The 15,707-nt window shown below is 39.8% G+C and overlaps 1 protein-coding gene across 2 annotated transcripts in view; it reads left to right on the forward strand.

Moving 5' to 3' along the window:
* The first annotated feature begins 9,124 nt into the window (after positions 1 to 9,124).
* The window catches only part of ctnnd2a (catenin (cadherin-associated protein), delta 2a), a 244,958-nt gene continuing 238,375 nt past the window's right edge, over positions 9,125 to 15,707 (forward strand). For both annotated transcript variants that reach the window (XM_079361441.1, XM_079361442.1), the window contains exon 1: positions 9,125 to 9,596. The gene's annotated coding sequence lies outside the window, so the exon portion shown is untranslated. The remainder of the gene's footprint in view (positions 9,597 to 15,707) is intronic.

Consider the following 15,707-nt stretch of genomic DNA (forward strand, 5'->3'; position numbering starts at 1 on the left):
GTTTAAAGAAGGTGTGGAGTACACGTATCCAAGGAAAAAAAAGTACACAGAGACTGAATCGAAAATCAGACTTAAGTTTAGAATTCAAAAATGCATCTGAACAGTGTTTTAATACTCACAGCAACTTTAACTTCCGAAGTAACATTTGAACAGATCTAATTCAATCATCTGAAACATAATATTTTTTACTTTTGGGGCATATACATTTACCTCAAAATCTAGAGGAAAAACTGTCCTTATTGCTATCATTTATGGGTTTACAACTTCACTGGGCTTGTAAAAATTATTAATTACTAAATGAGTAATTTATATAAATATTCACCTTTACTTCTGTTAATACTACTACTGTGATATTGCATTTCAAACAGGTGGTAAGCAATGAGGACAGGACACATACAGCTTAAGCACAGATAGGACCATAATGTAATTTGTACAGCCTTCACTGTGGGGTATGAGGTATTCAAAAACATGCATTTGAGGGAGACATGTTGTTTTTATGGACTATGAGTGATTATAGGTCTGTTACCTGTTACAGCTGAACATCTCTTTTGTATTGCAGCTTCTTTTATTTTGTTGCGTAAATGAGCCACTGTATAAAACAAATAAGTGACAATTGTCACCATCTAGATAATAAGTTAAATGTGGCTACATTCTTTGCTTTTCCTTCTTCTTGTAATCCTGCAAAACGTGATGAACTGCATTTTACGAAGTTTGCTGCTGCAGATACGTAGATGCAGTCGTTGTGCATGAGAGCAGAGATTCTAATGTTAATTTAGAATCGGAACATCTTTTTAACATAGTTTGGGGGATTGTAGTCAAGACCACACGAACCGAGACCAAGAGACCAGAGTGCTCAGAAAAAAGATTGAATATGCTTAATATAATATAAACAAATATCAAAACACAAAATGTACAAAATATGCAACAGGCAGGTACCTCACTGAGCCTGTGACTAAAGGTTGCAGCCCTAACTGAGGTATACAAATCAAGTTATTATAGAATTGATGTTATCTGTTCTTTTAGAAAGGGCTGTTTCCTTTCTAATCACAGTAATGTTATTAAATCAGCCTGTTAGTGGTCTGTTGAGTGAAAATGCTTTCAATTTCGAGACAAGACCAAGGCCTACTTCTACAACACTAGGGACATGACCCTACACATGTATTGTGTAGGGTCCATAGTTATTGACAGCTGCTGTATTTTAGAAATATGTCCCTACCTTCCTTAAATACAGAAGTTTATAGAATGACAGCATGGAGAAATGAGAAATACTGTGTTTGCAAACAGAGCAGTTTGTGTTTTCTTGTATGGGCCCTTAGCTAGCTTTTATAATGAATGTTCATAATTAAAAAATAGATATTAAAGTGTCTGTGTGTGTGTGTGTCTGTGTGTTTGTGTGTGTTACAGTGTTGGATCTCGAGGTAATTAAAGTCATCCATCAGAATATGACACAAGTGCGAGGAAGTGTTGCATCATGGGACCCAGAATGTGATCAGGGTAACCATGACAACAGTAATCAAACACACGCATGATGTTTCTAAGCAAGATTCCTTTTGTTTCCTGCTGCTTGGGGATTCACTTAACTATGTGGGGTGTGTAATGAGACAATACACTTTAAAAGGTTTAAAGAAACATTACATGTGTTTTACTTTAGATTGTATTTCATCATGTGTGCACTATAATCCCTCTTTTTTTTAATTTAACTTTAAATGTGTTCTATTCTCATGATGTTGAAGGTATAAACCAACACTGAGAAAGATTTCAATGTAAATGGTTTTTTTATGGCAAATAAATTAATTATTAATATTAATTAATTTCCACATGGCTGAGGTTTGTCCTTTGCTAGCAAGCAGGTGTTTCTGGTTGTCTAATACTTTACGTATTGTGATGCACATATTGTACATTGCTGTATGTATTCTTCTGTGTATACCTACTGTACATGGGATAAACGGAAAGATGTTGGGGAGTGTAGCTGGTTTTGTAAAGTCCTGCCTCTTTCTGCCATCTATGGGTCTGGTTTTTGAGTATTCTTTAAGCACATGAGAAAAAATAAATGTTGAGGCAGCTGTTGGTGTTCTTAATGTTAGAGGATTTTTTTTTTTTTTCTGTGAACAAGATGGACAATTCATTTTGATCAGATGATTTCACCTTTTTTCTCATATATGTGGAACGCTTTTGTTGGCTCATCTGTTTCAGATGATTTTTTATTGAATGACCAACCAGTGCTGTTGTGTTTCAGCTCAGTTACTACAAATCGTGTACTCCTATTGTAATATGCTGACCAGGATGTTATTCTACTATTCAGGCATATTCTGCTTTCCATTTCATGCCAAATTGGTTGAAAAAGAAAATCCCTTATAACAGCAACTTCTGTTTTCAATAGTGTTGTTTCCCTCACTGTGGTGATGCAATTTAGAATGGGGCTTTTTTTGTTTTTTATAAGTGTTACCTATGATATATGAACAATAGTCCATTATGCACAGGATGTTGAAAAGTTAATGCAGGTGAATTTGTACTTTTCATTGTCTGAAAAAAGACTTAACGAGAAATATCTAATTGTTTTTAATATAATCGTAAATAAATCTCAGCTCTTTATCGCCATTGTTTTGTTTGTCATTTTTTTATTAGCTTGAGACAATTTTATTATTTCTGATATAATATAATGCATATTGTGGCCACATACTAACTACACTGCGTGCACAATTATTGGGCAAGTTGTATTTTTTGGGATTCGTTTAATTATTGAACAACAACAGAGCTGTTGATCAATCCAAAAATGTGAAAGTGAAAAAGCGACGTGTTGGCGATCATAAAAATTAAAAAATATATACATCTGTGTGTGCACAATTATTAGTGTGTACAATTATTAAGCATTCTCATCTCACTTTATTTTCATCTGTTAAAGTGATGATAATAATAAAACTCAAAATTTTAAAATAAACATTTCTGACATTTGAACAACAAAACATCAGTGACCAGTATAGCCACCCTTCTTGTCAATAACACTGAAAAGCCTTCAATCCATGGAGTCTGTCAGGTTCTTGATCTGTTGACGATCAGCTTGTTGTGCAGTAGCAACCAAAGCCTCCCAGACTGTTCAGAGAGGTGTACTGCTTTCCTTCCCTGCTAAGCTCTCTTTTAATAAGGGCCCACAGGTTGTCAGATGGGGAAGGAGGGCCATGGCATTATTTTTTTAATCTTTCAGGCCTTTACTGGCTAGCCAAGGTGTGGAGTATTTGGATGCATGAGATAGAGTATTGCATAAACACAGCAGTCTTTTTGAATGATGCAGGCTTTCTCCTGTACCACTGCTTGAAGAAAGTTTCTTCTAGAAACTGACAGTATGTTTGGGAGTTGAGTTTTAGTCCATCATCAACCCTCAAGGTTCCAATGAGCTCATCTTTAACAATACCAGCCCACACCAGTACCCCACCTCCACCTTGCTGGTGCCTGAGTGGGAGTGGAGCTATCTGCCCATTACTGATCAAGCCACGGGCCCATAAAGAGTCACTCTCATGTCATCAGTCCATAAAACCTTTGAGAAATCTGTCTTCAGATATTTCTGGACACTCCAGGTAAGTTGCAGTTCTGGAGTATGACTGCATTGGAGGATAATGGGTTCCTACTGTAGTAGCTTCATGCTTAATTCTTCTCAAACCTTTGGCAGTTACTTTGCATCTTTTTCTCTCAACACGTTTCTTGCGACCTTGCTGGGAATTTGTAACAAAGCAGCTGAAGGTTCTGTGACCATGCTTCAATATCTTGGCCATTTCAAGGGCGCTGCATCCCTCCGCAATACTTTTTACAATTTTGGACTTTTCAAAGTCTGTTAGATCTTTATTCTGGCCCATTTTGCCCGAGGAAAAGAATCTGCCTAATAATTGTGCACACCTGATATAGGATGTCGATCTCGTTAGGCCACACCCTCTCTCATTATACACATGTACTTCACCTGGTATGCTTAAATCCAATTGGCATTCAAGTTTATACAGATTAGCATAAAAAAGACAATGTTTTCAGAATACTGTTTGCTTAATAATTGTGTGCGCACTGTATTTATCTGTGACAAATTTGACCATTTAATGATGAACTTTAAAACATCAGACACACACTTGAATATCATTTGATTCATTGTGCTTTGTTCCCCAGTGCCCTCATCACTTTTTGGAAATGTTCTCATAACTCTTGTGCACACGTGTGTACAGTAACCAGCTTTTCACGGCAACAGACAGACAGACATGAGGGTGTGATGTCCAAACAGATCCTGGAATAGATCATTGCTCCATTTGCTGCAAGTGAAAAATACATCTCTGAGACCAGTTCTCGTAAATGGAGTTGCAACACAAAAAATTGGGAAGGTTATGAAAACAAGAGAACTTTGAATGACAAAAGGGGGGGGGGCATAAAAAAGGAAGGAATTTTCTTCATCTTGTGTAATTTCACACACCCATTGTTAGAGGAGTTGTGTCACTCTTGTTGTGTTGGTTTTTTTTATTGGTAAGAACGGATCTCAAGTCTTTTGTCTTTGTGTATTTCGTTGTCTATAGTAACATTTCTTTTTGCAAAAAGGGGCAATCTGCTACAGAAGTGACATCAGTCACGAATGCATCAAAGATTCCTGGGGCAGTCCGGGTTGCAGAACATATTTATAGCTCCACAGATTATAGATACATCACACACAAGAGTCTGTGACTGCTTTCGGCTCACCTAACAGTATCAAATAATAATGCGATTTTATATAAAGCAGCTGACACAGAGGAATAACAGCGACTCTTTTTAAGCAGTGCACACAGTCAGCTGTGAGAACCTTGTATGCTCAGATAACAAGTGTACAGGGGTGAGATGCAGGCAAGGCCAAATGACACGAACATCTGAGTTGTCTAAGTTCAAATAAGAACAATACAGACAGTATTTTTTTTCCACTCCACTGTATGGACAACTCATCTTGCATGTTTTCTGTATTTTTCTTTACATTGTGTCTTTTTTGTACTCTGACTGATTTATGTTGAAAATTATCTATATTTTCCTGTACTTTGCATAATCCACTATTTTTTCCATCCAAATGAGAAATGTGTAGATGGCCAACCAAATACTTTCATGTGAACCTTAGATTTTTCCAGATCCTTTTGTTACGGATCATCTCGGTGTGAATAGCTGTATGTACACAGTGTGTTACATTTATTTTGCATGTGTAATATATGGCAATAATGTACTGTAATGATACCTGCCGGATACAGGCCCACTCTCTCCTATTAAACACCTCTGACTATGTTGCCAAAGTATGTGGTGGTAAAGCATAACTTAAATCACAACTTCAACGGTGTGGTGGGGTCCTTCTCTGACAACATGACCTCGCTTCAATGCATTTCTAACCATTTTTTCAGTTTACTCTTTGTCTAAACTAGAAAATCAAATACATGACTGGTCCACAGAACACCAGTGCTTGCCTGTAGGTGCGAGCATGTGCATGAATGGGTGTCTCTATATGTGATAGATTAGTAATCTGTCGGGGGTTTACCCTGGGATTTACTCTATCCCCCTGAGACCCTGAGAGGATAAGTGGATGGACGTACCATTGATGCTCTAATAAATAAATTGGGTGACATCTCTACAGGCAGCTTCCAAAATCTGAAAGAAAGTTTGTTCAAGAAAGTGGATTCTGTTAAGACAGCTTCTTAATGCCCACTATTTTTAATGCAACGTTCAACAATCACTTAGGTGTATCACAACATTACATGTGTTTTGGTCAGGTGTCCCCATACTTTTGACCATCTCTTACCCTGACAGTTTTCTGTTAGACCTTGCTCTGGAGTTCTCCTTGCAGTTTGGTGAGTCACACTCTATAAAACGAGGCCTGTGAAACAGCTCAGGCGGAAAACTTGTGGTTTGTGTTGCCTTCCAGCTTGAAAAAAACAAACTAAAAAACCCTCCCTTACAAGATGGCTCGCTGCTCCTTTTTTAAAACATTTTTATTTGTGCTTATTTTTAATCTAATGTTTCTTTCCGCAGCAGTTGCAAGTGTTTTTTTTTCATTGTTTAAGCCTAATTTATACCATAATAGTTGTAATGTTTTCCTCCTTACACTTTCCCCTCCAAAAAAACTTGTTCGCTTAGACACATATCCCCAATGCTAAAAACAGTCAGAAGGGGATCACAGGCTTCAGCTAATCAGTCTCTATAAGTCACTACAGACCCCTTTTCTTTCCTCTTCTCTGTTAATGTCAGTAAATCAGATGATGTTCTTTTTCTGGATTGTGAGACTAAGAGAAAATCCTAAAGCGCATGCCCAACAAGTCTGTCTAATGTGCGGTAAAGAGAGGGAATAAATGACAAAATGCCTTAAATAAAGCATGTCAAGGTATCTTTAACTGAAGTGATGGTTTTTATTTTGAAGTGGGTAAAAATAACGTTTTGCTTGTTATGATTTTAACTTTACACACATGTTAAGATAACATGGAAGGGGATTTTGATTAATTTTGAATTAAAATATGTCTCATTTTAAGTTGAAAGTCATGTATCTGTATTGAAAGGGAAAACATGAGCAGTGTACTGAATTAATCACGGGTTGTTGTTTTTATTTTTCCTGTTAAAAAAAACATGTTGGGGTATAAAATTGATTTTGATTTAAAAAAAAATGTATATGGTGTATAATGTAAATGGCGCCATCTAGTGATTTATTTTTGAAAATGCACATGCAAATAACTGATTCCAGTGCAAGCCAAAAAAAGGAAAATTATATCAAGGTATTTAAAAATTACACTTTTTTAAACATAAAACAGACAACATAAAACTTAAACCAACCTCAGTCACTTTGCTTTTTATTTCTCTGCCTTTAATAGAGCTTGTAAAGCAGTTTCCAGTCTGAAAACAGTCTCCTATACAGAAGGCAGAAAGTGTATGTAGGCTACAAAAAACTAAATCCTTCAAAAATATGGAAAATACTTCAGTATCTTTACAACAAACTCCCTTTTGGCGTTTTAAGCTATTGCAAGAAAGGATGATGGCACAAACAAGTGAATATGTCCATATGTGCAAGATAAAAGAAGTTTACTGACAAGTAAACAATTCCATACGGCGATGATTCAAACTGCCAGGGAAAGCAGACAGTAAAACGGTCTGCCATAAACTTCAACACAGATAAATGGGGATAATTAACACAGATCTTTATTGCTGTGAATTTTGCCAGCAGCAAACCTGCAACAGTTAAAACCCGAAGCAAATAAAACCCAGAACTGACTTGTGGATCAGAAAGATGGCAGATAAAACCATGGGATCATTTCCTTTCCTCTTTTGTTAACCTAGATATACATTACTTATACCAACCAGTTTCTTAATATACAACAATCAAGACACTATATTGCCTTTTTATTAATAAGCTTATATTTCTTTAATTATATGCTTTTTAAATAAAGTAAGGCTTAAACAGTCGATATGAAGTTAATGCTATATTTGACTTGTTTTCTAATCTAATGTTTTGTGGACAGCAAACCTTTTTAACCTTTTTCGAGGTGTAGTGTTTAACTCTGAGAAAGTACATTTTCTTTGTCTGTCTCTGTGAGGATGTCAATAAGTTTTATGACTATGTTTGCATGAGGGCAAGAATGTCATCTCACTACCTCCCCTTCTTGTCATACATGTCAGGTGAAAATGATAAAAGATAAATAAGTGTGTTGACAGTGTTTGTGTATTAATGGTCTCGGCGAGGAGGGCTGTAAACTGTTCAAGAACGTTAATAAATCTATTTCTCACTGTCTCACTCCTTTTGTGTTCATTTATCAGTGGTTTTGAAAATCTTTTCCATATGAGAAAACATTAAAAGATCGGATATCTTGGTTTCTCTGTGTGGGGCTTTTTCATATAGATAGATACAGAGGTGATGATATAATGAAAAATTACTTATTCTCTATGCTTTAATCCTGATGTTATACAACAGGCAAATCACATCTCATGTTTACCTTTAGCTGAAGCGAGACAGACAGTGGTGAAGAAGAGAATGGAGCATGCAGCAAAAGGTTGACTGACCTGGAATTTAAACTCTCGGCCTCTACGACGAGAACCATATTCTATATGGTGCACGCTTTGAAAACTGAGCTCAAATGGCCACCCTGCAAGTGACAGTTCTTACAACAGAGACATCTTCTTTCAGTGAGCAAGTGGAATTCCCTGTATTCCCATTTCAAATGTATAGTTCCTGTTTATTGTGGATTTGATTCACGGTCCCATTTTTACACTGAATAACACGACATGTTATCCAACACAATGAACAATTTGGAGTGTAAAATATTTCTGCCCTACAACTTCATGGATATATATGCACAGATATATAGAGAAGAACAGGATATGGACAAGTTGGGTTAAAGTAGAGAAAAAACACAAAGTGTGCACAATGTCTGCACTTTAGCACCAACTAGGACATTTTACTGTGCAAGAAAAGACTGTTTTTGAATTAGAAAAAATAATCTGCAGTACAGCCAGGACAGCAGAACGGAGAGTGCAGAAATCATGATATAGCAGCAAATGAAACACTCAGCAAATCTTGACCTTGGGAAGCCAGGTGTGTGTGTGTGTGTGTGTGTGTGTGTGTGTGTGTGTGTGTGTGTGTGTGTGTGTGTGTGTGTGTGTGTGTGTGTGTGTGTGAGAGAGTGTGTGTGTGTGTGTGCGTGTGTGTGCGTGTGTGTGTTTGGGGGGGGGGGGGGGGGGGGGGGGGGTTTAAGGGACTGGAAGATGATGGAGTGCAGGTCAGGTGATATTATCATCATCGTAACCCCAACGGGATGAAGTTGCCATGGAGGTTATGTGTGTGAAGAAGAGAGCAGGACGAGGGGGTAGGGCGTGGAGGGGAGGGGGGTCCACAGCATGTATATGGTGGCTCTGGTCACACGAGAAAACTCATCCCTTTTTTAAGATCAGAATCACACATAGGGGATGAAACATACAGCATGTTGGGATAAGGACTGACGGCGTCAGGTTGAGGAAAAGCTGCCTGTTAACTTATCTAAAATTTCCCAAATGTTCTGTCAAAAAAGGGGAAAAAAACCCATTGCAATATGATTATGCACCTAAACGACATTAAACTTATTGTAATATTATAATGATAATGGCAGAGATACAACCGGAAGATGGCGCTCTATATCCTCGAATGACAGCGGTGCTGCGCGTGCGTGCGTAGGTGCGTGATTGAGTGCCACAGCGAGAGAGAGGGAGCTGCTGTCTGCCTCCTCTCTGGTGCTGCTGCTGCTGCTGCCTCCCCATCGCTGCAGTGCTTTGCTGCTCACCTCTCTTTCTCTCACTCTGTCTCCCTCTGTCTTTCTGTCTTTCTCGCTTTCGTACCCAGCGCCTCGCCTCTTCCTCCTCCTCCGTCTCTTCTACATCCTTCTCCTCCTCTTCCTCCTCCTCCTCCCTGCGGATGTCTCAAGCTTGCACCCCCGGCAAATGGTCGCTCCATTCCCGGCAACTCAGGACGCAGCGGAAAAGGCGCACCGATCTGTTCTGATCTGATCTGAAGCACGCTGCGGATTGACTTGACAGAGAGGCGGAACAGGGGCAGAGAGGAAACAAGGAGAAGCTGGTCGCTTGTTAGTGGCCAGGATCACATTTCGGTAAGTCATCGCGTTGTTTTCCCAGCTTTACACTTAACATGATCGGGCAGACAGAGAAAGAAAGAAAGAGAGAGAGAGAGAGAGAGAGCAGGTGATAGCGATCGCCTGTGATTTTGACCATTATCGTCTCACAGTGGGACTTGATCGCGCATTTTGGATATACGCCGGAAATCTGACATTGACTTACATGTGCATGCATGGTGGAGGATTCTGGGAAAGAGTGGAGGTTTTAAAAAATGATGCCCTGCTTTAGATAACAAGCTTGCTGCGAGGCTTCACTCAGAAACTAGCGTCCAGCTGTGCTCAGATCACCCAACGCAGAAAGAGATATTTGGCTGACTACTGACCCAAATTCACCATTGGTGGTGCGTAAAAGTGCTTTAAAAGCTGTACAAAAAACACATCTGAAACAAAATACAGGAGGAAGTTCTCTCCCTTGCCCTGCATGATTTACTATTTCCACATCTGTAAAAAGTGAAGTTTTGCTAATATGCTTTGAAATATCTGGGAACAAAGGTATCATGGCATTTGATTTATTATTACTCCAAAAGTGTTACACTGAAGTATGGCTTTTAAACCGCATCATCCAATGACACCCTTAAAGTTTGATTGAAATGCCTTTTTGTCTGTGAGATCCGAGAGCAGGAGAGGTGAGGAAAGGATAAGCGTATAGGGGTAAGACTCCATACCTTTCCCACAGCTGTACTTGAGCTTTGATCAATGGACATTTGCAGGAGGGGGATTGTGAGCTGGCAGTTTGTCAAGGGCGTACAATTTATCCAGCAGATGATGTGGAGGAAGAAGACAAGGAGGAGGGCAGGGCTGCTGTTAGGCATGCTGTGGGTTCATGTTCAGCCGACTGCTTGTCAGCACTTGGCAGATGCATGTTGGACAGAGAGGGAAAGGGTATTAGTGAACGCTCAGGTTCATAAACCTAGCCTTATGGGTTAAATAGCCTCTAAACCATAAAACTTTGGATTGAAATTTGCAGGTTAAGCAGCTTCCTCTGTGACCAGGTAAGCAGCAATGCAACAAAGAGAACATAATCCCCTCTAATTCCCCTTAAACTAACCTCTGGTGCAGGAATATGGGGATATAGATTTTGCTCTAGCCATAGACAGCAAGTTATTGCGCCTTACCAGGACTTACAGTGACGACAGTACTTCAGTCCCCATGCCCATGAGCCCTAACCCTCCCAGAACATCAATAGACTTTATTATTGAAGGATAAGCAGCATCACAAAAGATCTATCACTGTGGGAACTGTGCCTCCCTCACTCACACACATGTGCATACACACACTCTGTCTCTCTCTAAATTTCCTAAAGATTAGTTTTCTTTTTATGTCCAGTGAATGTCTCCTGTGGGCATGAAAAGCCTCGTCCTTCATCGCGGACACAGATTAAGCTAATTCACACAGCAGCGCAGGCCTAATGCCTAATCACTATGCTGCGCCGGCAGAACAGAGCAGTCTTTATACTGTGCTAGGAGAGAGAGCAAAGGGGGAAAGCTAGCCGCCGGTGCCTATTGATCGGACGGAGGGACTACTGGCAGGCGTCCACAGGATGGAGTGCTGACAACAGTCCAAAGAGCTGCCGGGATGAGCTGGCCCGCCTGCCGCCTTACAGAGTAGTGAAGATGAGGAGGGAAGAGTTTGAATTATGGTCATCCTCCTCCCTGTAGCAGAGCAGGCTGAGGGAGGATTTGAAAATATTGTAGCTGTTATGAATTTGATTTTCCTCCCTGAGTTGGAGTGGGTTGTGGTTTAATGCACTGATCGTGTTGCAGATCTAACAAACAACAGTGCTTTTACCATGCTTTACATGAGGCCAACGAGTAAAGATTAAGCGTTAGTGAGGTTAGAATTCCTTTTGAAAAATAAAATCCACTTTGATGTTTGGCATCAAAATCATCTCTCCAGGCCGCACAGTTACTTTGCTTTATTGATATTTTAAAATGTCCAATAATGCAATACGGTCTTCTGATTGTATTTCATGTTTAATGCAATAAAAAGACAGAAATCTATCCGTGCAATTATCTCTCCTTATCTTTTATTTGTTTCAGGAGTTCATAATTCATGTGACATGGTAGACAGCATAGCGAACAGGGACTCTTTCAGATGAGCAAGACAATGAGTTGAGCAGATCCCGGGACTGTGCTCCAACCTGACTCGTCAAGACAGGAACAAAGAGTCACCACCTATTCACATTGCATTTTTTTTTAGCACAATCACAGTATATATCTGATGACATAATAGCTTATATTTCAGAAATGTTCTGACACTCGTGAGAGTACAGTCTTACTTAGCACATATTATTTTGTTTTCTTTTGTTTTTAAGAACATTAATATTAAGCGCATTGACTGTTGAAATCGCACTAATGGCTTTCCTCCAGAGGAGCATGATGCCCAGTGGCAAACATGGTACCTCTTTGAGGAGTGACACAGGCCCCGAGGCAAAGTCTGATGCTGCTAATTTGTCAACATGTGGTGAAAAAAAAGCTATTTTTGTATTGACTGTGCTTCTTTTGTTAGGCTGTAGATACTGACTGATATAACGTTATGCTCGCATTGTCACTATTTCTCCTTGAACCTCTCAAAAAGAGATTTTTCAACCATTGAGAAATATTGCTCTATCCAACACAAGTACATGACTTAAGTAAGGACAAACTGGCATGAGACATAAATAGAACATGAAGCCCGAGCAAGATGAAAAAAGAGAATAAAGAGTAAATGCTTTGATTTGATACTTTGATGTCCTTCAGTTTCCTCATCTGTTATGTATGTTTTTATGTTTTCTTCGACATGTTCACTAAAAAGCAATGTGAAGGGGCCTCAGGCAACAAACTGGCTGACATTTGATCAATACATGCCAATTATATCGATAACATGTTCTAGCTCGCGGGGAGGCTCTAATTGACAGCCACAGTTTGATCATCAATCACCTGATTCCATGCTGATGTTGGTGACTCAAAGCTTATGAGCTTGTTTAATGACAGAAAAAACACTGATGTGCCTCAGCTAATGGGCAATTTAACATGATACCATTACAATATAATTGTTGTAAGAAAGCCTACATGTCATGCACCATTAAACCTAGACCATCACTCTTCTTTCCCTTGAGGGGGTTGGAGTAGTGCACCCAACATGGCGATCTTATGATTATGTCCAGGTTCTATGTAAGATGCTAATTTCTTTTTTCTATTTACATAAAATCACAGTGACAGATATGATGTTGAATGCTTCCCAATGCTATTTATGCTATCTCATTGGTGGATCTGTGATGTTTCCAGTGTGATTGCCCATGTGGAAGATCATACACGTGCCATACTTTTTTTTTTTTTTTTTTCAGTCCAGAAGTTGCCGAAGGTGTTGAGTCAGTCACTTGAAATCTGAAGAGCTGACAATGGACCATGGCACTTTAGCTATGAATAGAAACGAGGGAAAGTGAATGATGTGGGTTGCCCACCACAAGCAGCTAATTCAGGCGATGGTGATGCTAACTTGGTGGAGATATTGTTTGCAACAAAAGTACAAAAAGCACGAGATTGGAAGATGAGGATGACAAAGAAGTTTCAACGAGCTGCTGTGATCCTCAAAAGGCTGAACGTAAGCTGGTTCTGGTGTTGGTGTGCCGATGGCTAATGTAAGCTACAGCTGGCCGACAGCTGCTTGTTGGCTTGAAATGTGTGGTGTTGTTTCCATATAAGAAATAATTGCTTGGTCATAAAGAATTCCATTGTGGCATTTTTGTATACTCACAGATTCCTTCCACTGACTTGGATATTGATTGTTTAGCTTGTAAAATGTTCAATATGTAAGATATCTACCCCACCCTCACATAGCCGTTGTTGAAGCCCCTCAACCTGTGGACACGTTTAAGTGTGATTTGGGAACACACAGTGTTCAGCAGTTGTAGGAGCACGTCCTCCAGCAAAAAGGTCTAGAATTCTCTTTTTAAGTCTCTTTTTAACACTTTCTAACACTGGCTCTTTGCATGCAAGGGGAAGCAGTGACACTTTATTCCTGTCTAGGGAAGTTTAAAACGTAAAAAACTTGAGATCATGGGAATAAACCTTTGAAGGCTGTACACTTTCAAGAATGTTATGTGTGCATACTCGCACGCTTTTGACCTTCACAATAAAGTAAGAAAAGACGTTTGTTTAAGTTTAGAGTGGAACTGGGTAGACTACTCACTGTGTAAATCCTCACAGCAGCTCCTAGAAAGGTGGTTCTTCCATCACTTTGGCAGACAGTTGTTAAGACTGAAGGCTCTTCTGATGATTACCTAAATCATCTGTCAGGTTGCTTCATAGCATCATCTAAAGTGTACGTCCAGGCGTTAGCAGCAGTGAGAGATTTAGCCTTCTGAAGTGTCCTTAAGCATTTTATCCCCCTGTCACGTATGGGTCACATTCCTCTTTCTTTAGAGAAAAGAAAAAGAAGATGAAAAGCAGTCCAGCTCATAATAATGCTTTGGATTTAGGGTTTGATTTCTGCAGTTATACAATAGCTAATCAAAAAAGGGCTCTAAATTGACGGAATGTAAAACCTGTCACCAATTGCCATGTATCTGTATATTTGACTGATTAATGAGAGCAAGACTTTGAGGAGCTCCACAGGAAGAAGACAGTGACAGAGGAGGTAATGACGTGTCATTGTTGGAAAGAGTCCAGTAAGGCAGCAATGTGTGTGTGTGTGTGTGTGTGTGTGTGTTTGAGAGAGACAGACAGCAAGAGAGAGAGAGAGAGAGGGGTGTTTGGATGCCTGGTGTGTTTCTGCCACCGATTTCTCCTCCCATCTTTCTAACGAGCTCGCTGCAGATGGGACTTTCTCTGTCAGCCCACAGGCCCTCCTCCTCTCCCCCTACTCCATTATCCCTCAGTCTGTAGTGCAGAAGACAACAAAGGAAGAGACATAACAAGATGGGAGAGAAAATTAGTGATATGATGAAAAAGGCATGAGGAGAGAGGAGGGTTAAGGGTGCAGCTGAGAGATGAGGGGATTCACAGGCAGAGGTAAACGGTGGCAAAGACTGAGTGAGTGGGATGTATGTGAAAGACAGAGAGGTGGGAAATAAAGGCTGGTGAAGGAGCTTGTCTGGGAGTAAGAGAGGCACACAAACAGTGAGAGAAGAAAGCGAAAAAAAAAGGTGTCAAGTAAAAGCAGTATAATGAGAAAAACTCCAGAACCTGCCTCTGTGTTATTTACAAGAGTCGAAAATTAAAATTCTGCATTTTAAAACTTTGAGAAAGGAGTGAGACGCAGACCTGTCAGCGAGAGCAACGTGTCTCTGGTTGCTTAGCCATGACATCACTTGTGTGCCTTTCAACCACGCACTTGCTAAGCTGAATTAATAATTGGCTCTGCTATCCAGGTCTGCCTGAGTTAATTGAGCATCAAAGAGGAGCCATAGCTGGAGCACAGATCATCTTGATTTCCCCGGGCGAAAATAAAGCCCTGAGTAGGCATGTTATGACTGTGCATGGAAGTGTGTCTGTCCTGTTGTTCTGTCAGTGTGTGCATGTTTGATTGGGACTTGATACATGTGTGGGGTTCATTAGTACAGGTTAGAAAGTGTTTGTGAGTGTGTGCATGTGCTCTTAAGTGCATGTGTGTTTGACTGATTTCAAAACTTTCAATATGAACTTCTTTGGCATTCTCTTAGTTATTGGATCCACACTGCTGCTTCACCACCTACCTATTCATTTCTGATCCACCGTCAGTTTTGCATTCTCTAGAATTGGCTCTTTTAACAACTTAATCACATTCTTTAACATTTGTATATGTATGAAATCCTGCTTTGCCTAATTATATGTATTTTGCAGGTATAAGGAACTTACCTGTTGACTCATAGGAGAATGTTAAAGAGAAGGTAGCACAGAGAGAGAGAGAGAGAGAGAGAGAGAGAGAGAGAAAGAGAGAGAGAGGGGTTATCATAATGATATGTTAGGTGTCAGGAGACAGGGAGGCATACTGTAGGTGACTTCATCTATGGTCTCTTTGCACAGCAACATGGTATTATCTTTTTGTCTGATCAAGTGGGAAATAACATGTTGGATAGGATATGAACACCTGCGCCTGGATGTGTGTGTAAGTGTGGCCAAGTGTGTG

The sequence above is a fragment of the Symphodus melops genome (assembly GCF_947650265.1).
Source record: "Symphodus melops genome assembly, chromosome: 14".
Taxonomy (NCBI): Eukaryota; Metazoa; Chordata; class Actinopteri; order Labriformes; family Labridae; genus Symphodus; species Symphodus melops.